The sequence below is a fragment of the Arachis ipaensis genome, chromosome B08 (assembly GCF_000816755.2).
Source record: "Arachis ipaensis cultivar K30076 chromosome B08, Araip1.1, whole genome shotgun sequence".
Classification (NCBI taxonomy): domain Eukaryota; kingdom Viridiplantae; phylum Streptophyta; class Magnoliopsida; order Fabales; family Fabaceae; genus Arachis; species Arachis ipaensis.
Genome location: NC_029792.2, coordinates 109,869,428 through 109,897,382, shown reverse-complemented (window position 1 = coordinate 109,897,382; position 27,955 = coordinate 109,869,428). Strand labels below are relative to the sequence as shown.

Here is a 27,955-nt window from a genome sequence, read left to right as displayed (position 1 = left end):
CCAAGTATTATCTATCTTCTCTGTGAAGCCGCCGGTGTCTTCATTGAGATTGACATCTCCATCTCAATAGGAAAACCAATCACTAAGAAAACAATTGAAAGAGTGAGAGTAGCACCTCCTAAAGAAGCTCAAGAAGAAGAAGTTCTACAACTTCCTCCACCTCAGCCTCAAGCTTTTCAAGATCAAGTCGAACCGAGTCAACAACCCTGTACTCCTCCACAATATGAGGTAGGGTGGTAGCAAATGACTCCGCAATCTAAGAACTCTCTACACAACAAGAAAATTTCTATAGAGAGTTCCAAGAGCACAAGGCCTTACAAGAAGCACATCACAAGGAGTTCCAAGATTTTCGAGTTGTGTATGAGGAACATCATAAGGAATTCCAAGATTATCGAGCACTTTCTGAGACTCGATATGAAGTCGAAGACTCTTGGCGACTAAACATGCATGCCAAGATGAATTATTGTACTTGGACACAAAATGGTTCACATCCAACAATACATCCATATGAAGAGGTAGCCAAAGTTTATAAAAAGGAGCTTAAGAAGATAAACAAAGAACATGCTCTCTAAAGAGACAGGGAACTAGCTATCCGAGGACTTTGTGTAACACCCTCACTGTCAGAATGTCACGCTTCCAACTGCGCCACTCTGATAGCGAGAATATTACATCGCTATTTTCTTTGAAAAATTAAAAATACTTTTTATTTCAATCAAATATGCATATATAACCCAGTTCATAAAATAACAAAGGCGAGAAAAAACTATAACTGTATATACAATAACATAGAATACAATTAGATGCTCGAAAGAAACTCCTTATACTCTTCGTCCGTCCTGAAAAGGGAAATCTGTTGGGGGTGGGAACATCGTCCTCGCTAATTCTCAGTAGAGGGTTTTTAATAACTGTTATAAGAAGATATTTAAAAGAAAACTATTTTTCGATTGCAGTAATTATCACTCGTCTTATGAGTCTTTTTGAAAACCGACTGTTAATAATCCAAACACCCAAACCTTTTCGAAAACGATTAGTTAATAACCCAAAATCCGAATTCATATTTTGAATTTATAAAAAGTTCAATTAAACACAGTATCTCTTAACCTTGCACTACGTGTACCAAATGAGCAATTTCATCAAACTTACCACCGATTCATCCAATCATGGCCTCCAGCCCAAATATAACCAAATCACGGCCTTCGGTCCAAATATAAACAAATCACGGCCTCCAGCCCAACACAATATCACATTATGGCCTTCGGTGCAAAATAATATGGCATCACAGCCTTTGGCCTAACACAATCAAATCACACTTCAACCACCATAATACGAACCAATAGTCACAATCACAAGTAATGTAGTTCAAACACAATCAAGAGCAATTATATCAAGTATAGCAATTAGCAGTTAAACAGAATTATTCACATAGACAAACCAAATATAATATACACACCCAAACAATGTCACAAAGATGCATATGATGCATGCCTGTACTATGGCCAATGAGCTCATCTGTCGGTTATACAGCCAAACCCGACACACCCGGTAGCTAACCCGGATATTGTCTCTCTACACGAAGGGAATCCTCAACGGTGATGTTTGATTTTGTGCGATGATGGTGAGTGGACCGGTTACAATGGGTTAGGGCTAGAGGGAAGGAAGAAGCTCAGAGCTGTGTTTTTGTTCTTTGGAGTAGTTACTATTAATGAGTGGTGGGTTACGGTGGGTTAGGGCTAGAGGGAGGAAAAAAGCTCAGAGCCGTGTGTTTTGTTCTTTTGGGAGTTTACTAATAATAATATTTTTTGAAGTGTAAAAATAAATATTATTATTTATGGAGGGAATGAATGTTTTATTTTTCGTTCTAAAATTTATTTGTTGTACATTTATAACAATAGTTTTTGGGTGTTCTCCGAATTTAATATTTTATAAAAAAAATTTTTATATGTATCTTTTAATTTACATAATTATTTAAACAATATTATTTGAAAATTGTTATTTGATAAAAAAATATTGTAATGGTTATAAAACCTTTCTTTAAAAAAGTTAAAAAGAACAGTTTTATTTTGTTGCTATAATATAATGAAAATTTGAACTTGAACAGTAACACTGTAAAAATCACTGTCTAAGACCATCTAATAGAATAGTTTTAAAGTGTAGCAACTTCGGCAACGGTTTTTAAGTGTATCTTTTGTACAATTATTTAAACAACGTTAAAAACATGTTGCTTAAACAAATCCTTGTAACGACTATAAAACTGTTCTTTAAAATAGTCAAAAAGAATGATTCTATTTTGTTGCTATAAAATAATGAAAAATTAAACTTCAATAGTAACACCGTAGAAAACTGTTGTCTAAAATCCTCTAAGAGAACGGTTTTAAGGCGTTGCAAATTTTGGCGTTGCTAAAGCCTATATTTGTTGTAGTGATTGTCATCATTGATTCCTTGAGTTTGACATCATTTTTGACGTAACAAAGACTCGTTTAGGAAGAATAAAATTGAAAAAAAGAGTCTGTTGTCCGGTTGAGTGGTTTAGAGGTTTGACATCGTGTTATTCGTATCTCAAGGATCATCGATAACTAGGGAGGGTTACAAACTCTGAGCTACGACAAAAAAGCATAACTGGACAAAGCAAAGTATCTTTTGGGAATTTCCTTACTGGAAGGATGACTTGGTTTGCCATTGCTTAGACGTGATGCTTATTGAAAAAAAAATGTGATTGATAACTTCAAGCACACGGTCATGGATGATGATCGAGCCAAGGATAACGATAAGGCTAGGTTAGACTTAGTTGAAATTTGCAAGCGACCTGATATGGACTTAGAGGCTTGACAATAGACAATGGTCTAAGCCAAAGGCTGTGTATGCTTTAACAAAGGAATAGAGACATAATGTTTTTCTGTGGATTAGGGATTTGAGATTTTCTGTTAGTTATGCCTCTAACTTTGGTAGATGTACAAATGTCGCTAAGGGTAAGCTTACTAGGCTGAAGAGTCATGGCTAACATATTTTTTTAGAGTCGTTGCTTCCTGTTGCCTTTAGAGAACTTTCTAGTAATATCTAGAAACCTCTCACAGAGATAATTGATTTTTTTAGGTAGTTGTGTGCTACAAAATTAAAGGTTGGTGATCTTTTGATGATGGAAAAGAACTTCCCCATGATATTGTTAAGATAGAGAAGATACTATCCCTGATTTTTTTATGTGATAAAACAGTTACCAATTTATCTACCTTACGAAGCAAGAATGCGTGGGCCAGTCCAATTTAGATGGATGTATTCTTTTGAACAATTAATAATATTATTTAAAAGAAATGTGAAAAACAGATCTCGTGTTGAGGGATCCATATGCGAGGCATTTCTAGCCAAAGAGACTTCTGCATTTTGTTCCTTCTATTTTGAGCCACATGTTGAAACCCAGAGAACTAGGATTAGTAGGAACGATGATAGGGGAGAATCCTCGTCAAATGGACTAAAATACCCAATCTTTATTCAGGAAGGAAATGCGCTAAGCGCGGAAAGTGAACACTGGTTAGACTAGAACAAAGTCGAAGTCGGACATCTACATGTATTGCTAAATTGTGATCAGATTTCACCCTATGTGACATAATTTTGTTAACTTATTTAAATAACTTGTTATATGTTTCAAAGATTAATTTTACTTATTTAGATGATGAATCTCGTTGTAATACTATTTTACCATACGATATCCCAGTAAACAAATCTTGATTCTTCACTTGATAAGTTTTCACCATAGTTCAAAGAATATCTTCAGTTGAATCTGTATGACACAACAGATGCCAAACTTGTTGCACTTAGCTGAGACTCAATGAATAAAGGGATGAGCTATCCAATTTACAACATCAACGAGTGTTATAATAAAATTACTTTAACCTATGTGGCATAAATTGATTGGAGTTATGTTACTCTTAGAGCACCTAATAACAACTCATTTTCTATAAAGATACACTACAAGAAAATAAGCTTTCTGTCACGCTTTTAAAGCATGCCAAAAAGTGCAAAAAAGTGTGCCGATAGCTTTTCACCACGCTTTTTGAGCTATCGGCAAGCTTTTGAAAGGGCCACATCCGCCAGCATGCCGGTTGCTCTATGGCCACGCTTTTGAAGATCTATCGGCACACTTTTTTTTGACACGCTTTCATCTCTTGCCACGCTTAAAAAGCGTGGCCATAGGTCTTAACCTATAGGTATGCTTGAGAAGCGTACCAATAAGTGTACATATCGCCACGCTTTTGGAAGCGTGCCTAGTGGATAGTTTTGGCTACTCTTCAAAAGTGTACCGATAGGGGAAGATATGGCTATGCTTTTTAAGTGTGCCAATAGGAGAAAATATGGCGACGCTTGATAATCGTGGCTATTGATGATTACGAGAAGATACGGCTACGCTTAAAAAGCGTGCCAATAGCAAAAAATATGACTATTTAGATCAAAATACTTATGACTATACTTGTTTATGAATTTTCCTAATTAAACATTGCAAAATTAATATAATATTTTGAATCATAATTTGAATGACTAATTTAAACAATGGAATTTTTTTTATATAATTTTAAATTAACCAATCCAACATACATGAACTTTCATCACATTTGTCAAAAAAAGATAAAATTTATTAGTTGAAAAATACAACATACACTAATAGCTAAAGTGAGCCCCGTGAATCCCTTTACACCTTGAAAATGTACCAATCCGATTCAGCTGCCATTATTTGAGATGAGAAGAGGGGAAGTACATGCAACCAAAAATTAATTCAGCCTCAAAAGCCCTGATTCATCATATTAACATTTAGGGACAGCTTGGTTAGTTCCTGAGATTCATGATAAATCAAAGGATTCCTGCCCCCTCATTGATTGCATAGAGTAGCTTGTTGGACATAATTTCCTGCCAAGAACATGTGTGGTATTGTAAATCAGTACCAAAAGAAACCTCAATGAGAATGATAATGAATCATCAAATCTATATGATGAATTATACCTTGGTAGAATAAGGAGGAAGCTTCAGGTAATTAGCACATGTCATCACACTTGGCAAGTCATTATCTGCTGATTCCGAAGGCCCATTCCCATTAGACGAAGCATTGGCTACAGTTGACGAAAGCTGCACCCAGACATGTAATCATATGTTAAAAATGTACTTAGTTATTAAAAGAGAATATCATCTTAGCATATTTAGGCCACCCATTAAACTAAAGATGTAATGCGTTATTAGAGCAAAGAATCACTTGACTTTTATCACAATAAATTCAGTTAATTGCTAGCCACTACTATTTTGACAGGCAGGCAGGCAGTCAACCCATACACCACATTACAAAGAATTTTTCAATAATTTCAAGTAACTGAAAATAGCATCAATCAGGATGAGCATAAAATATAACCTTAAGTAAAAATTTTGAAATGACCAGGATGAGCATAAAAATTTGCAAAGCCGATATGTCAAAAACCTAAAATGACCAGAAGAAAAAAACAAGTGACAAGTGTTAAAATTTTGAATTCAAGTAAATTGGAAAAAGAATCCTTAATGAATTTCCAACTATAGTCCAGCTCATCTGTTTGCCTTGTTGACGTAAGCAGTAAAGCACCACCCTCTTAATTCACAAACAATATCAAGACAAGACACATAGATAAGGCTATGTACAGAAAACAACTCAAGACATGCCACCTTATTAATGCTATGTATCAGTGAACTCTTAAAGTTCAGAAATAGCAGCAGAGAAACAAAGTATTTAATCCTATATAATTTAACCCATCAAGTTCTCTTTCAGCATGTCTCGGGGATAATTAAAAAAAATTAGTAAAGGGGAAGACAAGAATAGGCCATGATTAAAATAAATAAATATAATACAATTTAATACAAGGCACTTCCTAATAACAATCAAAACTCATTTTGAGAATTTAATACCAAACATAATCTAATCAAAATTAAAACTCCTTTCTATTGATGAAGACCAGTATCTAACCTAGTTGAATCCTGCTTTAAATGCTTCCATTTGACGTGTGATCCCAATCTTGACAGTTGCATCAACCACTAAAGATATATACTCCTCCAAATTATTAATGTCAACCTGAAAATTGGCAGAAGGTTAAAACTCATTTCTATTGATGAAGACCAGTATCTAACCTGGTTAAATCCTGCTTTAAATGCTTCCATTTTATGTGTGATCCCAGTCTTGACAGTTGCATCAACCACTAAAGATATATACTCCTCCAAATTATTAATGTCAACCTGAAAATTGGCAGAAGGTTAAACTCAATTTGAAAAATATAGTATAACAGAAGCCAAAATCTTTTACTAAGAATCGGATAATTTTCTAAGAGATTTTTTTATGCTTTTCAGATCTCAAAATCTTAGAGGGAGAGGTTAAAACCATCAAATACAAGTCAATAAAAAAGAGCAAACACATAGCATATTCTTCATTGGAAACAAGAAATGCAAAAAGAGTTCAAAACCTTGATGAGAACTCACACCTGGACCTTGGTTCCTAGACCTGGAAATACTAAAATAATAGGGTGGAAATGGGTTTTTATAATCAAAAGACTACTTGATGGTTCTATACAAGAACATAAAGCTAGAAATGATTTAGAAACTTAATAATACCTTTACTTTGAAAGATCATGGTGTTTTGTCTTATTTCTTGGAATAGAGGTACAAAGGATGAAATCTGGATAGCTTCATCTCTCACAAAACCAAAATATATTAAAAATTTGTTGTCCAAGCTTGGCATGAGTAAGGCTAGTCCTATGCCTACTTCTATGATATCTTCATTGCAATTACTCTCTACTGGGTTAAAGAAGTTTGATGATCCTAAGTTCTTTTGATTAGTTTTTGGAACCCTTCAATATGTTAATATCACTATCACAAGAACTACCCACTAATCAATTCAATAAAACAGCAGAAAACATTCAATAATAATCAAATTTTCTTGATTGCAAATTAAAATAGCAACACAGCAATAGCTAATCACTAATCAATAAAACAGCAGAAAACATTCAATAATCATCCAATAATCATCTATTTTACAAATTAAACCAGCAGTACAGCAAGAGCTAATCACTAATCAATTCAATAAAAAGTTAACAGCAGAAAACATTCAATAATCATCCAATTTTCTTGATTGATTCTAAATGGAGCATTTTAAAAAAATGAAGATGGAGCACAACTAAGCACTAACCTTTGAGCAGCACTGCGAGCAGAACCACGAGACAAAGGCGAGCAGAACCACGAGACAGAGGCGAGCAGCTTTCCGAGCCGAAAGGCGAGAGGGATGACAAGCAAAACACCAAGAGGAATGGCATTCAAGGACGAACTTGGTTGCGATCTTAAGCGCGAAGGGTGGCGACGGTGAGATAGATGGTGGCGTGATGGAGGTTAGGGTTTTCTAAAACTTTCAAGGAAAAGCCATTCAAAGCAATGTCGAGGAAGACAATGACTACTGACGGTGACGGCGACGGCAAGCCCGAGGAAGACCACTATAATGAACGATGAAGATGATGATTACGGCGATGAAGGCTGGGTGCGATGAAGGCGATGAAGGCTGAGTGAGATGAAGGGCAGTGATGAAGATGACGATGATGGCGATGAAGGCTGTTGGGTGCGATGAAGCTGAACGATGAAGCTCAACGATGAACGACGAAGGAAGCTAAGGATTCGAGAGTGAAGATGAAGTGACGGCACTGTATGTTTAGAGTTTGAAAGTGAATTTTAGGGTTAAAAGTGAATTTGGTAACAATAAGAAACTAGTGTGTTGTTGTTATCATTTTTAAGGTTAAAATTTGAAAACTTAGAAAAAAAAGTTAAGTGTGGAAAAAAATAAGTGGGAAACTAAATTTTAGGGAAGGAAACTCTATCGGCACATTTTTTTACGGTGCCAAAATAAACACAGTACAGCCACGTTTTTTAAGCATGACAAAAAAAGTGTGGCCAAATTTCAAATCAATGACCACCCTCGTAAAAGCGTGCCGATTTTCCTCTATGGCTACACTTTTCAAGCGTGGCAATAAAAAAGCGTGGCCAAATTTCAAATAAGTGGGCACCCTCGTAAAAGTGTGCCAATTTCCCTCTATGGTCACGTTTTTCAAGCGTGGCAAAAAAAGCGTGGCCAAATCACAAATCAGTGGCCACCCTTGCAAAAGCGTGGCCATAGACCACTTTAGGGTACGCTTTAAAAGCGTGGCAAGAAAAAAGTGTGCCGACAAGCCTTTTTTCCTGTAGTGATACGATTAATTCATCCATATTTATGTTAACACTTATCAATTTTGGATGTTCATATATATATATATATATATATATATATATATATATATACAGGGGAAGCATTGATTGAATTTCTGAGGGCCTCAATGATTCCAATAATCAAATTAAAGCTTGGAATAGTTTTTTGTGAGCCCCTGCTATAGTTGGTCTAATGTTGATTGTAGCAACAAACATGTTATATCTCAGTAGATTCACAATCTGTATATATATTCTTTTTTTGTTCCCTTTTTTTTTATTTGGTTTTGAGTTTTGACAATGCATTAGTTGCTTCTTGCAGGAACTTGGCATCAAAAGGATTTTCTGAAACACTTTCTCCTTCAATTGCCAAATTAAAATACTTGGTTAGCTTGTATGGTGTTACTGTCATAGATTCACATTTTTTTATGAGATTTGATAATTCTGATATTGTACGAATCTAAGAATCAGACTACCATAACTTATCTCAAGTACATTAATGATTTTAATTAGCTCTTGAATTAGCAGAAAAATGATTATTTAATTTAGTGCTCTTGGCTGATTTAAGCCAGGCCTTTTAACCATCACTTTAAAAACTAAGTTGAATCACTTTTCTGCAACTATAGGGACTTCTAAAGTTACGTAATTAAAGAGTGAGCTTCTGAATTTACAAAAAAAAAAAAAAAAAGAAATCTAACTTGGTGCTTTTGGTGATTCAAGCTAGTGCTTATGAGCATCACCCTAATGATTGACTTGAACCACTAGAACATCAATTCCTTAATTATAGGTACTAAAAATGAATATTCACTAGAATTTTGTATCAGTGTTTTGCTCTTGGGTTGGGCTAAATTATATTTTAATATATTCTAATCTACATTTTCTTCTCTCTAAAAGGAGATAATGATAATAAAATTATATTTTTTGTTTTCACTTTTTTAATTGCAAAATTTTGAAAGTAGAATATACTAAAAATGGAAACAAAACCAAACAAGTATGAAGTATTTCTTGCTTCCATTTTCATTGTTTAGCTTCCTTCTTATTCACTTGCTTTAAATTTAGTTATTTTATTGCTGATAATTGTTCTAAACATGTAATGCTTTTCAGGAACAAGATTAATGCGAGTTAGAACTTTAAAGCTTTGCTGCATCAAAAAGTTAAGGGTACCCAGGTTTACTTTGCATTTACTAAATCTTGATACTATTTCATGCCTATAAAAATATTACTCAAATTGGTTTCTTAAGCTCTCAGACCAAATGGCTACTGAATATAACTCTCTTTTATATGTATCTAGCTACTTAATACTGTTATAAACATTAGATCCAGACTTGGCCTGCTTCGAGCTCACTTCTACTGTTATAAACATACATCTTTTGAATGCAACATAAACACATACACAAACCCCACCTTATAATATTAGGAACATCCGGACATACTCATATACCTTATGAAAAAAGTTTATTTATTTTTTTCAATTTATTAATTATACTAACCTCTTCTCTATTATTAATTTTTAAATTTTTGGCATCTTTCTTATATGCTATTTCTTTATATACAAAATTCACAATATTTATTATTATAAACTACAAAATAATACATATGCAAAGACAATATATATCATAAACCACGTGTTTGTCTGTCTGGTAGGAGTTTAAAACTTTAAATGGGGAAAAGTCCAAGTTGTGAATGTTGCCCTCATAAAAGGGAGGATTGCCATAACCATAACCATACATGACAAAATTAATAAATTGTTTGGGCTTGGATTCAGAATTTAATTTAATTGTTTAATTTAATTGATTATATTATTCTTCAATTTCTTGACACATAATAATTATAATTAAAGGGAGATATATGACATAGGTTAAAAAAATGAAGATGTAGTGTAAGAAAATGAGCCATATCAAAAGCAAGAACTTGAACAATTATTTGATCCTAACAATGAGTATATCCAATTAGCTACCAATTTATTAGATAGTGATGCTATTGAAGATAATGTAGCTATTAACTTGGCAAGAGATATATTTGAATGAAAATTTGTACAAAATTTTACCAAAAGTAACATTTTAAGCTTTTTAGTTATTATGTGCTTGACATTTTATCAATTTATTATGCATGCATTTGTGTGTATAAAAAGAAAACAGTGTTTGATTGGTAATTTTTTTTTTTGTGATTTTGGTAGATTTTGCAATGGTGAACTGCCTAATGATATTAGTATTTCTATTGAGGGCGTTACTTTCCATCTTCATAAGTATACTATGAATAGCTTCCTTTAATAATTGTTATTCCTTCTACTACTTTATGCTTTAAGCTCTAGTATGAGGTGTTCAATCTGCTAATTCCATGCAATTAATTGCTTAGATACTATTGGTTTAGAGTTTTATTTTGATAAATGAGATTTTAGCACCCCTCTATAATTAAAAGTATAACAAGACTCATTGATACTTACTGCTCATGCTGTACAATCTTTTTACTATGTTAATTACACCTTTTTTTTCACTTAGCTTGGTGATTAGCCATGACTATGAGAATCTTGATGATGCTGCAGTAGCAATAAATGACTACTACTAGTACCAGCTTCAGGAGTTGATGACAATAAGGCTAAGTAAGTTCTAAATTACTTTTACTCTGTTCTAAAATAGTTAATTATTAAGTACAACTGCTGAACTATGTTATAAATTTGAACTACAACTCATCCCTACTTGCTACTGCAAACCATTAAAACTGCCTGTACATAGATATATGAGGTAACACTATCTCTCTTCTCCTATTCAGTCACCTGGTCGATCTCTTTCTTATCTTAGTTTCATTTTTATCTTTTCTTATGTAAAGATAATCTCCCTTTTTTCAGTTCTCAGGTCAATTTGGGCATTATGCCAAATTTTTGCTTTAACACCCTTTTTTTTGGGAATATATATATTTTCATAATTTTTTTAGAAAAATCAAATTTTGTATCAGTTAGTTATTAGTTTATGTAAAAAAAGTCTGGTATTATATTGTTATTACTTAGTCAAATCTGATCTAATTCTAGCTATTTAATTATCTCATTTTTATTGTTTAGATTATGATCGAATAGATGTACTTTTCACTATGTTAATTGTTTGTGTTTTATTTAATAATAACTTAGGATCAATTTCATCCTTGTGTATCTATTTTCTTCTCCCTTATTGTCAAGATTGCCTCATTATTGGATTATGTTTATACTTTACATTATTACTTCATTTTTAGTTCATGGATAGTAATTTTGAAAAGAGGGCAAACTACAACTATACAAACACTTATCTGGTTATATGTTATTACTTTTGATCTAGTATTGCTTAATTTGAAATGGTGCAGGTATGAGTTTCAACGTTCACTACATACATTCTCTGTTTTAGTTCATGAATATAAAATATTCTCTAAAGGTCTTCTGGAATTGCATTCATATTTTTATTTTGAGATTTTTATATAATTAGATGATATTGAAATATTGAAGTTGTTATTTTATTTTATTTTTTAAAGAAAAACAATAATAGTTATGTAGAAGAATACCATATGAAATTATGTTTGGAACTATTGACATTGCAAATTTTTTTATATATAGAGTTGTCTTATATTGAGGAATTATGTTATAAAAGATTTAGTTTTAAAATTTTGATATTAAAAAATAAATTTTTAATTTGAGAATATGTAAATAAGATGAGATTAATGAATGATTTGAAATTAAAAATAAATAAATAATTACAGAATTTGTGGAGGTTTGAAAATCTCACAAAATAGTTTATTTTTGTTAAATTAAAAAATCAATTTGTGGGGAGTTTTAAACTGTCACAAAAGTGATTTAAAACTGCCACAAAAGTCTAATATAAAACCCCCACTAAATACACACAAAACCTCCACTAAATAAATTGTGGAGGTTTTTAAAAACCTCCCACAAAAGACCTCGTGGCACCTCAAATTTTGGGGATTTTAGGAACTCCCACAAACTATTTGATGGGGTTATAAACCTCCACAAATAAGAGAAAAAAACCTCCACAAATAAACAAAAATCTTGTAGTGAGAGATAAACAGATCTTACGTGTTACTCTAGTGCCGTCACGTGTTCAAAGTTACGACGAATTTCTAAAAAGCTTCGAACAATCTCTGAGCAGAGACAGCAACTCGCCCTGGTCATGCTGCGACGGATAGTTGAAAAGCTAGCAGCAATGCACCTCCTATAGTTGTGTCAAAGCAACTTTTAACATCTACAATACTGCAAAACACTTCAAATGTCAATATTCCATAAAAATATCATTATTTTTTCATATAAAAATTAATTTTTTCATAATTTAGTTGGATTGGAAATGGAGTTTTTTGTATTTTTTTTTTTAAATTGTCGAGCGCTGAATATATATACAAAGTGTGTGGAAAATGTGTGGTAAAATATAACACAATTCAATTTAAATTTATGTATTTATTTTTTTCTAAAATGACGATAAGGAGAGATTTTTGTTTTTTGGAGATATTTAATTTCTCCGATATGACTACCCTGAGAGTTGAGTTGTGTGGGTACGAATCAGTCCGGCTCGCACTACTCTAATATGGGGGCAAACAAAGTATTGCATGAATGATATGTTTGTCTCTGCGTTATTGTGTTGTATACCAATTAGTGGATTAGAGTTATATTGCCATCATAGTGGACATAATGAAAGTGCAAAGTACAAAGTACAAAGCGTGCAAGAACAAGTACCCGACAACATTGCAAGAACAAGTACCCGATAACATTGAGGGTATTCATAATCATCATTACGTATATAATAATCATTTATATATTTTTATTGGACTTTAAAACTTATAGTTAAATAATTGGATTTTTTATTTTAATAAATAAAATAATTATAATAATTACTAAAATAAATAATTTAAAAAATATTTACCAAAATAAATATCCCCCTCTTATCTTGTTTACACTGTAAACGAAGTAATTTCGCATGTAACTCGTTTACAGTGTAAACGAGATAAGACCCGTTTGGCTGATACATGTATATCTCATTTACAAGGCCTGTCGACGCCTATAATATATGTCGTTCACAGCGTGATTCTGGGCCCTAGTTTCACCTAGTCAACCACTTTCTCCTCTCTATTATCCCTTTCTGACCATATTTTTTACTGTTACTGCGATGGCGTGCTAGGCGGGGAACAACGGAGACATCAACAGGTTGAACGAGACGTCGCATTACGCGGGGGCAGCCGACTTTGAGGTTAGTTTTGTTTTGTTTAATTATGTGCAATGCCATATGAATTTTTATTTTTGTATGTGACCATGGTTAGGGTAGTCGCAAAGAACTAGAACATAATTTGTAGCTTTAGCAGTAGGTCTCTAGTAGAAATTTAGAACTCTATTTACTTGTGAAAGGTTGTTACGACATAAATATTAGTTTGGAACTGTGTTTTACTTGTGCTAGATTGCTACTATTTATAACGTTCTAGTTAGGTTTTGTTTAGTATGTAATATGTAATTTAAAAATATGTGTAAGTTAGAAGCATAGAAATATGTTCTTAAGTAGAAGTAGATGTAAGTTAGAAAGAAATATGTATTTAACTTTAATGTTGTTATATATCATATTAAGTTCATCTAATTACAAAACTAAAAAGAAGTGTAAGAATTCAATAAACCAAATATTTAAAATTATTTCTTTAAAAAGCTTAATCTTTTTTTATTCTTCAGAGGCCTCGCCTTCTATTGCCCTTGCGAGTGAGTCATACCCTTCCTCCACCCGATGCCATCGTCCCGTATCTGGCTGAGGCTGGATTCGGCGACACGGTGCCCCTCAGAGATTTCACTTTTGACAATTCCTTGATTTCGGCATTCGTAGAATGATAGGGTCCGGAGACGCACACGTTTCATCTCCCGTGGGTGAGGTTACTATCACCCTGTAGGACGTGGCGTACCACCTAGACCTGCGCGCACACGGGGCCCAAGTTGGGGGTGCCTCCGTGACTTCGGTAGGTGGTACCACACAGAGAACTGTGCGAACCACCAACCCTCTGAACCTCCCTAACACAACAAAAGAGTATTGGTTCAGCTATATCTCAAAACTACTTTATATTTTGCGTAGAAGTACTGAAAAGCACAATTAAAGTTGAAATTACCAATATCCGAGGTTCAGCCTAAGGGCCACACAGAGGCTCCGTGGACACCCATTCGTAGCTTGCTGGCACTGCACATGGTACTTTACTCGGTCCGATTTGATTACCCGGTACTTTACACTCCTGCGAATACTGTAATTCTTCACACCTTACAGCACTGCGTCTCGGCATTTGAACCTGTGGCCAACCGAAACTCTACCCCACCGTCCAGCTTGTAATCCTCTTACCCGTGTTAGAAAACGGAATCCTCTCATTAATGGCGTCCAGATCCAGACTATGATAGTGACTTGGCACTGCCGATAGCGCCGGAATTGGGTAAGGTGGAGGCAAGACATGGCGCGCCTCATTCGGGGCGAGCATCTCGGGTACAAACTCCTCATCATCGCCCCCTTCGGAAGAATCACTGTCAGCACTATCTACCACGTATTCTTTGTCTGACTCATCGTCACCCTCATCCGCCTCGTCAACTGGAACGACAATATGGATCGGTGGTGGTGTAAGAGGTCGGTCGTCCTGGACATAGGTCGAGTGTACAGAACTACAACGACCAATATCTCTAACTTCGGCGGAAAGCTCCATCACCTATTCCGCCATGATCCTCCCATGGATGTCGAATATGAGTTGAACATGCTCGTCCCCTAGAAGCCGAAAGAGTCGAAACCGGAAAACTCCATTATCCATGGGTGCTAGCAACCTATACCCCACCCTTCCGACCTCCCTCGCTTCTATACCACCGAGGTTGTTCAGTATCAAACTCTTCAACTCCGACAACGTACTTACATGCTGAGTGCGAAATAGTAACGAATTCTCACACTTAAATGTCACCACTTTGTCGCTATTTCTCATACGATAATCGGGATAAACACACATAACTGTATACGTTGTTGCTGTTACTAGCCATCATTGCGTTATTTTTGTGAGAAAAACAAGACAGAAAAAGATATGAAATGTGTGTGGAGGATGCCAAAGGTTGCACATCCTTTTATAACAGCTGAAAATTTGTCCTCTTGTATCTCGTTTACAGTGTACACGAGATATCTTTGCATGTATCTTGTTTACAGTGTAAACGAGATGCGTATATCTCGTTTACACTGTAAACGAGATAAAAGAGGGGTATTTATTTCGGGTAATATTTTTTAAATTATTTATTTCGGTAATTATTATAATTATTTGATTTATTCAAATAAAAAATCCTTAAATAATTTTAGAACTTCTATAAACAAAAAAAAGGATTTGATCCTTGTTTCTTTTGAAAGAATTGTCATAATGCAAAAATATACTTCTGCAGATTAAATCATGCTAGAAATATTAAAAAGTAAACTTGCATATGCAGTATCTTGTATGTATGCAACTACATCTGATGCAAAAGAAAGGCAAAACATGAGGGATTATCATACACTCAATTTAGTGTTGGTTAGGTTTCCTAGACCGGATTTGATTTGGATTTTTTCGATGTTATTTGGATGTTTTATTTTTTATGTAATTTGGATATTTTTTTATATAATTTTGATATTTTGTTGGTATATTGGTGCACGAAATTGTGATCATCAATGGCGCCAACAACTTGGTGTGGCACACTTGTAATCTCAACTCTTTTATCACAACTCCACATAACTAACCAGCAAGTGCACTGGGTCGTCCAAGTAATAAACCTTACGTGAGTAAGGGTCGATCCAACGGAGATTGTCGGCTTGAAGCAAGCTATGGTCATCTTGTAAATCTCAGTCAGGCGGATTCAAATGGTTATGGAGTTTAAGGTGATGAAAATAAACATAAAATAAAGATAGAGATACTTATGTAATTCATTGGTGGATTTCAGATAAGCGTATGAAGATGTAAAAGGTCCTATTTATAGAGAACTAGTAGCCTAGGGTTACAGAAATAAGTAATTAATGCAGAAATCTTCTTCCGGGCCCACTTGGTGTGTGCTTGGGCTGACCATTGAAGCTTCCATGTGTAGAGATTTTTCTTGGAGTTAAACGCCAGCTTTTGTACCAGTTTGGGCGTTTAACTCCAGCTTTTGTGCCAGTTTTGGAGTTAAACGCCAGAATTCTTGAGCTGATTTGGAACGCCGATTTGGGCCATCAAATCTCGGGCAAAGTATGGAATATTATATATTGCTGGAAAGCCCAGAATGTCTACTTTCCAACGCAATTGAGAGTGCACCAATTGGGCTTCTGTAGCTCCAGAAAATTCACTTTGAGTGCAGGGAGGCCAGAATCCAACAGCATCTGCAGTCCTTTTTCAGCCTCTGAATCAGATTTTTGCTCAGGTCCCTCAATTTCAGCCAGAAAATACCTGAAATCACAGAAAAACACACAAACTCATAGTAAAGTCCAGAAGAGTGATTTTTATTTAAAAACTAATAAAAATATAATAAAAACTAATTAAAATATACTAAAAACATACTAAAAACAATGCCAAAAAAGCGTATAAATTATCCGCTCATCACAACACCAAACTTAAGTTGTTGCTTGTCCCCAAGCAACTGAAAATCATATAGGATAAAAAGAGGAGAATATACAATGAATTCCAAAAATATCTATGAAGATCAGTATTAATTAGATGAGCGGGGCTTTTAGCTTTTTGCCTCTGAACAGATCACCCTTGCCTTTTGGTTTAAAGGGGTATTGGCTTTTTCTGCTTGCTTTTCTTTTCTTTTTCTTTTTTTTTGCCTCTTTTTTTTTGCAAGCTTTTCACTGCTTTTTCTTGCTTCAAGAATCAATTTTATGATTTTTCAGATCATCAGATAACATTTCTCCTTTTCCTTTCATTCTTTCAAGAGCCAACAATTTTAACATTCATAAACAATCAAATTCAAAAATATGCACTGTTCAAGCATTCATTCAGAAAGACAATAGTATTGCCGCCACATCAAAATAATTAAACTGTTTTAAAATTTGAAATTCATGCACTTCTTTTTCTTTTTCAATTAAAAACATTTTTCATTTAAGAAAGGTGATGGATTCATTTTCATAGCTTTAAGGCATAGACACTAATGATCATGTAATAAAGACACAAACATAGATAAACATAAAGCATAATTTTCGAAAAACAGGAAAATAAAGAACAAGGAAGTTAAAGAACGGGTCCACCTTAGTGATAGCAGCTCGTTCTTCCTCTTGAAGATCTTATGGAGTGCTTGAGCTCCTCAATGTCTCTTCCTTACCTTTGTTGCTCCTCTCTCATGGTTCTTTGATCTTCTCTAATTTCATGGATGAGGATGGAATGCTCTTGGTGCTCCACCCTTAGTTGTCCCATGTTGGAACTTAATTCTCCTAGGGAGGTGTTGATTTGCTCCCAATAGTTTTGTGGAGGAAGATGCATCCCTTAAGGCATCTCAGAGATTTCATGATGAGGAATTTCCTCATGCTCTTGATGAGGTTCTCTTGTTTTCTCCATCCTTTTCTTAGTGATGGGTTTGTCTTCATCAATGAGAATGTCTCCCTTTATGTCAATTCCAACCAAATTGCAAAGGTGACAAATGAGATGAGGGAAGGCTAACCTTGCCAAAGGAGAGGACTTGTCTGCCACCTTGTAGAGTTCTTGGGATATAACCTCATGAACTTCCACTTCCTCTCCAATCATGATGCTATGGNNATTAAGGTGATTGGTGAATGGGTGAAGAAGAGAGAGAGTGGTGGGGTAGGTGGGGATCCTGTGGGGTCCACAGATCCTGAGGTGTCAAGGATTCCTCATCCCAGCACCATGTGGCGTGCAAAACGCCCCTTGATGCCAATCCTGGCGTTAAACGTAGGCTGCTGCCCATTTCTGGCATTTAACGCCAGCTTCTTGCCCATTCCTGGCATTAAACGCCAGTCTAGTGCCCATTTCTGGTGTTTAACGCCCAGAATGGTGCCAGACTGGGCATTTAACGCCCATTCTGCTACCCTTACTGGCGTTTAAACGTCAGTAAGTTTCTCCTCCAGGGTGTTCTGTTTTTCATTTTGTTTTTCCTTCTGTTTTTGCTTTTTCAATTGTTTTTGTGACTTCACATGATCATTAACCTACAGAAAACATAAAATAACAAAAGAAAAGAGAAATTTAACATAGATAAGTAAAAATTGGGTTGCCTCCCAACAAGCGCTTCTTTAATGTCAATAGCTTGACAGTAGCTCTCATGGAGCCTCACAGATGTTCAGAGCAATGTTGGAACCTCCCAACACCAAACTTAGAGTTTGACTGTGGGGGCTCTGTTTGACTCTGTATTGAGAGAAGCTCTTCATGCTTCCTCTCCATGGTGACAGAGGGATATCCTTGAGCTTTAAACACAAGGGAGTCTTCATTCACTTGAATGATCAATTCTCCTCTATCAACATCAATCACAGCCTTTGCTGTGGCTAGGAAGGGTCTGCCAAGGATGATGGATTCATCCATACACTTCCCAGTTTCTAGGATTATGAAATCAGCAGGGATTTAATGGTCTTCAACCTTTACCAAGACATCCTCTACAAGTCCATAAGCCTGTTTCTTTGAATTGTCTGCCATCTCTAGTGAGATTCTTGCAGCTTGTACCTCAATAATCCCTAACTTCTCCATTACAGAGAGAGGCATAAGGTTTATACTTGACCCTAGGTCACACAGAGCCTTCTCAAAGGTCATGGTGCCTATGGTACAAGGGATTGAGAACTTTCCAAGGTCCTGTCTCTTTTGAGATAATCTCTGCCTAGTCAAGTCATCCAGTTCTTTGATGAGCAATGGAGGTTCATTCTCCCAAGTCTCATTACCAAATAACTTGGCATTTAGCTTCATGATTGCTCCAAGGTACTTAGAAACTTGCTCTTCAGTGACATCTTCATCCTCTTCAGAGGAAGAATACTCATTAGAGCTCATGAATGGCAAAAGTAAATTCAATGGAATCTCTATGGTCTCAGAATGAGCTTCAGATTCCCATGGTTCCTCATTAGGGAACTCCATGGAGGTCAGTGGGCGTCCATTGAGGTCTTCCTCAGTGGGAATCACTGCCTCTTCCTCTTCTCCATGTTCGGCCATGTGAGATGTGGTTATGGCCTTGCACTCTCTTTTTGGATTATCTTCTGTATTGCTTGGGAGAGTGCTAGGAGGGAGTTCAGTAATTTTCTTACTCAGCTGACCCAATTGTGCCTCCAAATTTCTAATGGAGGACCTTGTTTCAGTCATGAAACTTTGAGTGGTTTTGATTAGATCAGAGACAATGGTTGCTAAGTCAGAGTGGTCTTGCTTAGAATTCTCTGTCTGTTGCTGAGAAGATGATGGAAAAGGCTTGCTATTGCTAAACCTGTTTCTTCCACCATTGTTGTTGTTGAAACCTTGTTGAGGTCTCTGTTGATCCTTCCATGAGAGATTTGGATGATTTCTCCATGAAGGATTATATGTGTTTCCATAGGGTTCTCCCATGTAATTCACCTCTTCCATTGCTGGGTTCTCAGGATCATAAGCTTCTTCTTCAGAGGAAGCTTCCTTAGTACTGCCTGTTGCTGCTTGCATTTCAGACAGACTCTGAGAAATCATATTGACTTGTTAGGTCAATATTTTATTCTGAGCCAATATGACATTCAGAGTATCAATCTCAAGAACTCCTTTCTTCTGAGCTATCCCATTATTCATAGGATTCCTTTCAGAAGTGTACAGGAATTGGTTATTTGCAACCATTTCAATGAGTTCTTGAGCTTCTGTAGGCGTCTTCTTCAGATGAAGAGATCCTCCAGCAGAGCTATCCAATGACATCTTGGATAGTTCAGACAGACTATCATAGAAGATTCCGATGATGCTCCATTCTGAAAGCATGTCAGAAGGGCACCTTCTGATCAATTGCTTGTATCTCTCCCAAGCTTCATAGAGGGACTCACCATCCTTCTGTCTAAAGGTTTGGACTTCTACTCTAAGCTTACTCAATTTTTGAGGTGGAAAGAACTTTGCCAAGAAGGCATTGACTAGCTTTTCCCAAGAGTTCAGGCTTTCCTTAGGTTGTGAATCCAACCATGTTCTAGCTCTGTCTCTTACAGCAAAAGGAAAGAGCATAAGTCTGTAGACTTCAGAATCAATCCCATTGGTCTTCACAGTGTCACATATTTGCAAGAATTCAGCTAAGAACTGATGAGGATCATCCAATGGAAATCCATGAAACTTGTAATTCTGCTGCATTAGAGAAACTAATTGAGGCTTAAGCTCAAAGTTGTTTGCTCCAATGGCAGGGATAGAGATGCTTCTCCCATAGAAATCATGAGTAGGTGCAGTAAAGTCACCAAGCACCTTCCTTGTATTGTTGGCATTGTTGTTGTTTTTGGCTGCCATGGTTTCTTCTTCTTTGAAGAGTTCTGTTAGACCCTCTAGAGAGAATTGTGCTTTAGCTTCTCTTAGCTTTCTCTTCAAGGTCCTTTCAGGTTCAGGATCAGCTTGAACAAGTATGCCTTTATCTTTGCTCCTGTTCATATGAAAGAGAAGAGAACAAGAAAGTAGGGAATCCTCTATGTCACAGTATAGAGATTCCTTGAGGTGTCAGAGGAAAAGAAGAATAGAAGGAGGAGGTAGAGATGAGAGAATTTGAACTTATTAAAGAAATAGGGTTCGAATTGCACCTTGAGGAGGAGTGTTAGTCCCTTAAATAGAAGGATGTGAGAAGAGGGGAAGAATTTTCGAAAATTAATTAAAAGATTTTAAAAAGAAATTTGAAAATTTGATTGAGATTTTCGAAAACTAAGATTGGGAAAGAAATAAAGTGATTTTTGAAAAAGATTTTGAAATTAGAAAAAGAATTGATTGAAAAAAAATTAATTTTGAAAAAGATGTGATGGAAAAGATATGCTTGAAAAGATATGATTGAAAATCAATTTAGAAAAAGAAAATTTTTTTAAAATTAAAGTTGATTACTTGACTATCAAGAAATTAAAAGATATGATTTTAAAATTTAAAGTTTGATCCTTTCTTAATAGGCAAGTAACAACTTGAAAATTTTTGAAGTAAATCTTTAATTGAAGCAAGGATTTTTGAAAATAGTAAAAATAGATATAAAATGGAAAGAAATTGATTTTGAAGGAGATATGATTGAAAAGATATGATTTGAAAAAGATTTGATTTTGAAAAAAAATATGAAAACTTGAAAAAAATGTGAATTAAAAACAAAATCTTCCCTCTAGTGTCATCCTAGCGTTAAACGCCCAGAATGGTGCCCATTCTGGTGTTTAACGCCCAAAACTCTACCTTTTTGGGCGTTAAATGCCCAGCCAGGTACCTTGGCTGGCGTTTAAACGCTAGTTTTCCTTCTTCACTGGGCATTTTGAACGCCCAGCTTTTTCTGTTTGATTCTTCTGCTGAATGTTCTGAATCTTCAATTCTCTGTATTATTGACTTGAAAAGACATGGTTTAAAAATATTTTTTGACTTTTTGGTGATGAGAAACAATAAAAATACAACTAAGATCAAATAAACAATGCATGCAAGACACCAAACTTTAAATGTTTGTATACTAAGGACTATAACAATGTAAAAATGCATATGAAAAACAACAAAACACACTAAACAAGAGAATTTAAAGATCAGAGCAAGGAAATCATCAAGAACAACTTGAAGATTAATGAAGACACATGCATGTAATTTTCGAAAAATGCAAGAAAAATAGAAACATGCAATTGACACCAAACTTAAAATTAGACAATATACTCAAACAAGAAATATAAAATATTTTTGGTTTTATGATTTTAAAATTTTTTTTGTATTTTTTTTTCGAAAATTATATAGAAAAGAAAATAAAGAGAATCAAAACTTTTAATAAGAATTCCAGGAATCATGCAATGTTAGTCTAAAGCTTCAGGCTTCAGGTGGGAACATCACCTTGAAACTCTAGAATTTATTCTTAAAAATTCTGAAAAGAACATAATCTAAGCAACAAGATGAACCGTCAGTTGTCCAAACTCGAACAATCCCCGGCAACGGCGCCAAAAACTTGGTGCACAAAATTGTGATCATCAATGGCGCCAACAACTTGGTGTGGCACACTTGTAATCTCAACACTTTTATCACAACTCCGCACAACTAACCAGCAAGTGCACTGGGTCGTCCAAGTAATAAACCTTACATGAGCAAGGGTCGATCCCACGGAGATTGTCGGCTTGAAGCAAGCTATGGTCATCTTGTAAATTTCAGTCAGGCGGGTTCAAATGCTTATGGAGTTTAAGGTGATGAAAATAAACATAAAATAAAGATAGAGATACTTATGTAATTCATTGGTGGATTTCAGATAAGCGTATGAAGATGCTTTGTTCCCCTTTAACCTCTACTTTCCTATTGCCTTCTTCCAATCATTCATACTCCTTTCCATGGCAAGCTTTATGTTGGGCATCACCGTTGTCAATGGCTACATCTCGTCCTCTTAGTGAAAATGGTCCTGATGCTCTGTCACAACATCGGCTAATCAGCCGTCGGTTCTCGATCATGTCGGAATAGGATCCATTGATCCTTTTGCGTCTGTCACACGCCCCACAATCGCGAGTTTGAAGCTCGTCACAGTCATCCCTTCCCAGATCCTACTCGGAATACCGTCTAGGCATGGCCGAATGGCCAGCCTCAGAGGTCTAAGGACTAAACGTCCCAAGATGTGTGTCTAAGTAAAAGGTTTTATTTATAGAGAACTAGTAGCCTAGGGTTACAGAAATAAGTAATTAATGCAGAAATCTTTTTTCGGGCCCACTTGGTGTGTGCTTGAGTTGAGCATTGAAGCTTCCATGTGTAGAGACTTTTCTTGGAGTTAAACGCCAGCTTTTGTACCAGTTTGGGCGTTTAACTCCAGCTTTTGTGCCAGTTTTGGAGTTAAACGCCAGAATTCTTGAGCTGACTTGGAACGCCGGTTTGGGCCATTAAATCTCGGGCAAAGTATGGATTATTATATATTGCTGGAAAGCCCAGGATGTCTATTTTCCAAAGCAATTGAGAACGCGCCAATTGGGCTTCTGTAGCTCTAGAAAATCTACTTTGAGTGCAAGGAGGTCAGAATCCAACAGCATCTGCAGTCCTTTTTCAGCCTCTGAATCAGATTTTTGCTCAGAACCCTCAATTTCAGCCAGAAAATACCTGAAATCACAGAAAAATACACAAACTCATAGTAAAATCCAGAAGAGTAATTTTTATTTAAAAACTAATAAAAATATAATAAAAACTAATTAAAATATACTAAAAACATACTAAAAACAATGCCAAAAAGCGTATAAATTATCCACTTATCATATATATATTGTGGATGTTTTTTGTCGCTTAGTAGAAATTGTATCGGAGTTTTTAAACTGCGGATGTTTTTTTATATAGAAAATGTATTGGAGTTTAAGATACGGATATTTATATAATTTTGATATTTTGTTGGTATATTGTGGATTTTTTTTGTCGCTTAGTAGAAAATGTATTGGAGTTAAAACTTTTTATACGCAAATCTCGGCCTCCAGCCTAACATACAAGCAAACCACGGCCTCCGGCCTAACATACAAGCAAACCACAGCCTCCGGCCCAACATAGAAGCAAAGTACCATAATTCTGAACCAACAATCACCATCACAAGTAATGAAGTTCAAACACAATCAAGAGCAATTACAGTAAGTATGGAAATTAGCAGTTAAACAGAAATATTCCTATACACAAACCAAATATAATATGCATACCTAAACATTGTTACATAGATGCATATGGTGCATGCTTGTCCTACTGGCTATGAGCTCACGTGTCAGTTATATTGCCAGAACCTGACACATTTGGTAGCTAACCCGAACGTAGAACACCACATCACGAAGCAAGTGGGACTAAATCGTAACCCTTGTATCTTACCCGCTTAATCCGGAGCAAGTGGGACAAACCTCAACCCTTGCATCTTACCCAGGCGGGTGTTTACAATCTCAACCTGGAGCAAGTAGGGCGAATCACAACCCTTGCATCTTACCTAAGTGTCTCAAACCTTTATCTGGAGCAAGTGGGTCGAAGCCACAACCCTTACATCTTACCCAGACAGGTGTTTAACCACTTAACCCAGAGCAAGTAGGACAAAACACAACTGTTACATCTTACCGAGGTGTCTCAAATATTTACCGGAGCAAGTGAGACGTAGCCACAACCCTTGTATCTTACTCAGGCAGGTGTTTAACTGCTTAATCCAGAATAAGTGGGACAAACCACAACCCTTGCATCTTACTCAGGTGTTTTAAATATCGAATCTCTTTTTCCTTTAAAATCAATACCACCTCTTTGTGACCTTTTCCAAAACCTTCAAAATAATTTCACTTAAAACCAATTTTTCTTTCAAAACTCAATTCTCAATTAATCGAAATTTTCCAAACTACTTCAAACCACTTCAAGTTCAAACCTCTTTCAAAAGATAAAAGAAAAATCATTTATTAGTTAAACCCCTCGGCAAGGCTTCTAGACTTTAGGGGAGTGATGAGCGGATATTTTATATGCTTTTTGGCATTATTTTCATATAGTTTTTAGTATGTTTTGTTTAAGTTTTATTATATTTTCATATGTTTTAGTGTAAAATTCACATTTTTGGATTCTACTATAAGTTTGTGCATTTTTATGCAATTTCAGGTATTTTCTGGCTGAAATTGAGGAGCTGGAGTAAAAGTCTGATTCAGAGATAGAGAAAGTGCTGCAGATGATGTCAGGATGAGATGACATCCAGATGACATCTAGATGGAGCTTTTCTGGAGCTACAAAAGTCCAAATGGAGGATTCTCAATGGCTCTGGAAAGATGACATCCAGAGCTTTCCAAAAATATATAATAGTCTATACTTTGCTTCAGAATAGAAGGCTCAAAACTGGGGTTCAACGCCAGCCCTCTACCTCAGTCCGGGTGTCCAGCACCCACAAGGGGGTGGCCTGCGTTCAAACGCCCAAGAAGGACCCCCAAGTAGGCGTTCAACACCCAAGGAGTCTCCCAGCTCGTGGATCTCATCAAAGCTTAGCCCAAACACTCACCAAGTGGGCCCAGAAGTGGATTTTTGTACTAAAAGACTGTTTTACCCTTTCTTATGTAATCTTTAGCCATTAGTCTAGTATTTATTTGAAAACTTTTACACTCTCAAGGGGGGAATTTTGATCACTTTACACGTTTATCATTGTATTTTCTGTCAGTATGAGTTTCTAAACTTCCTAGGTTGAGGGGAGGAGCTCTGCTGAGTTTTATGGATTAATAAAGTACTACTGTTCTATTTCAATACGTGTTTGGTTCTCTATTCTAAGATGTATATCTGTTCTTCATCATCATGAATGCGTTTAACCAGTACAAGGTTATCTCATTCTACAGGGTTCGGAGTGAGTCTTTCATCGGACAACAATGAACTATTTGCTTGATTATACATCTCTTAGACGGCTAATCTATGACTTCGTTGGAGACTTCTCGAGACACCAGTTCAGCCGAGCTACGGAGAGATTAGAGTCTTTGTGGTAGAGGCTAGAACCAAAGGCACAGCATTCCCTGATCCAGAAGATTCGACCTTGTCTGTGGCGTTTTGAGTAGGATCACCAAAGAGAATGAACTGTAGGAGCTTCACCATCAATCAGACTGGATCCGCACTAACCCTGGGGTTCAGATCTAGAGGAGCATTAGCGACCTCTAAACTGGCATTGATCACATACAGCTTGCCATAGAAGAAATTATTCATAGTTGGAGCAGACAGCAAGACCGGAATTAATCCAGAAGAACAAAGCATCTCCAAGCCTTAACCATCTTCTTATCATTGCAAACACATCAACCTAGTAATGCTTTCTTTATTTTCCTTTTATGTGTATTAAACAAACAAACAACTCTTCTATCCGCCTGACTAAAATCTACAAGATAATCATAGCTTGCTTCAAATCACAATCATCGTGGGATCGACCCTGAGTCACTCAGGTATTACTTGGACGACCCATTGCACTTGCTGGTTCAGTTATGCGAAGTTTAATTCTATATTTATGGATGACTTTTCTATTTTTTGTAATTCTTTTGATTCATTCCTTATGCATATTTCCTTGGTCTTGAAATGGTTCCAAGAAACAAACCTTATTTTAAATTGGAAAAAATATCATTTTATGGTTACTGGAGGTATTGTTCTTGAGCACCGGATTTTAAGTAAGAGGATTGAGGTTGATAATGTTAAGGTGGAGGTAATTGAAAAATTACCACCACCCACTAATGTTAAGGCAATCCGGAGTTTCTTGGGACATGCAGGATTTTATAGGAGGTTTATAACAGATTTTACTAAGTTTGCTAAGCCTTTGAGCAACCTCTTGGTTGCGGACATTCTTTTTAACTTTGATAATGATTGTTTGCATGCCTTTGAAACTCTGAAAGTAAGGGTTATCTCTGCTCCCATCATAGCTCCTCCCAACTGGGATTTACCATTTCAATTGATGTGTGATGCCAGTGATTATGCTATTGGAGCCGTCTTGGGACAGAGACAAGATAAGCTTATGCACGTCATTTACTATGCTAGCCGTGTGCTAAATGACGCACAAAAGAATTATAGAACTACAGAAAAAGAATTACTGGCTACAGTTTATGCTTTTGATTAGTTTAGGTCCTATTTAATTGGTGCTAAGGTTATTGTTTTAACTGACCATCTTGCTCTTAAGTACCTTCTAACCAAGCAGGACTCTAAACCAAGATTGATCAGGTGGGTGTTTCTCCTTCAGAAGTTTGACATTGAGATTAGAGACAAGAAGGGCTCAGAGACACAAGTAGCTGACCATCTTTCAAAAATTGAGCCTAAGAAAGGAAATCAACAACCTGCACCTGTGACTGACAAATTCCCGGATGAGAAACTCTTCACTATTCAGAGGGCTCCGTGGTTTGTGGATATTACAAACTACAAATCCATGAAGTTCATCCCCAAGGAGTACACTAAACAACAAGTTAAAAAGCTTTTAAATGATGCAAAGTACTACTTGTGGGAAAAACCTTATCTTTTTAAGAGGTTCTTGATAAATCCCAATTTTGTGGTTTATCTTGTGCTTATTTTGAGAGATTTTATCATCTTTTCCCACATTTATTCAATGAAATAGCATGCTTTTGTGTTCTCTTCCTAATATTGACTCATGATGGAAAACATGCCTCCTTTTGCCTTAAAATTGCCATATTTTGATCCTCTTTTATTACCATTCGATGCCGTAATATGTTTGTTGAGTGATTTCATAGTTTTATAAGGCAAGAATGGTATTGGAGAGAGAAAGAAAGCATGTACAAGTGGAAGGAACATGAAGAATTGGATTTTGGGAAAGCAGCTTCGACGCGCACGCGCACGCGCACTCCACGCGCATGCGTGGGTGCAAGAAGCTGGACATGGTGCGCGAAGAATGGCACATCCGCGAGGGTTGGAAAAATCCCCATCGACGCGCACGCGTACATGATGCGTACGCGTGACGAGCTGCACGTGACCTCATTAAAGGAAATCGTGCCTGGCGATTTCTGAGGCTGGACAGGCCCAAATTGAAGCTAAATTTTCATGGAAAAGACCAGGAACTCTATGGGGAAAGGGGGGGATCATCCATTACACACTTAGACACAATTTTAGCTAGTTTTTGGTTTTTGTTCTTCTAGAGAGAGAAACCATTGTCCCTCTCTAGATCTAGTTTGATTTGATCTTCCATTGTTGAATTCTGAATTGGATCTTATTGATTTCTAGTTTTGATTACTTAATT

At 36.0% G+C, this 27,955-nt stretch overlaps 1 long non-coding RNA gene across 2 annotated transcripts; it reads right to left on the bottom strand.

Annotated features, from left to right (window-relative positions):
- On the bottom strand, positions 4,683-6,160 carry LOC110265696. Of its 2 annotated transcripts, none has more exons than XR_002351914.1 (3): positions 6,130-6,160; positions 4,987-5,109; positions 4,683-4,893 (listed from the first exon to the last, which is right to left on the bottom strand). It is a non-coding gene; the product is annotated as an uncharacterized LOC110265696 (long non-coding RNA). The 2 variants fall into 2 exon arrangements; XR_002351913.1 differs by lacking the exon at positions 6,130-6,160 and adding an exon at positions 5,969-6,066.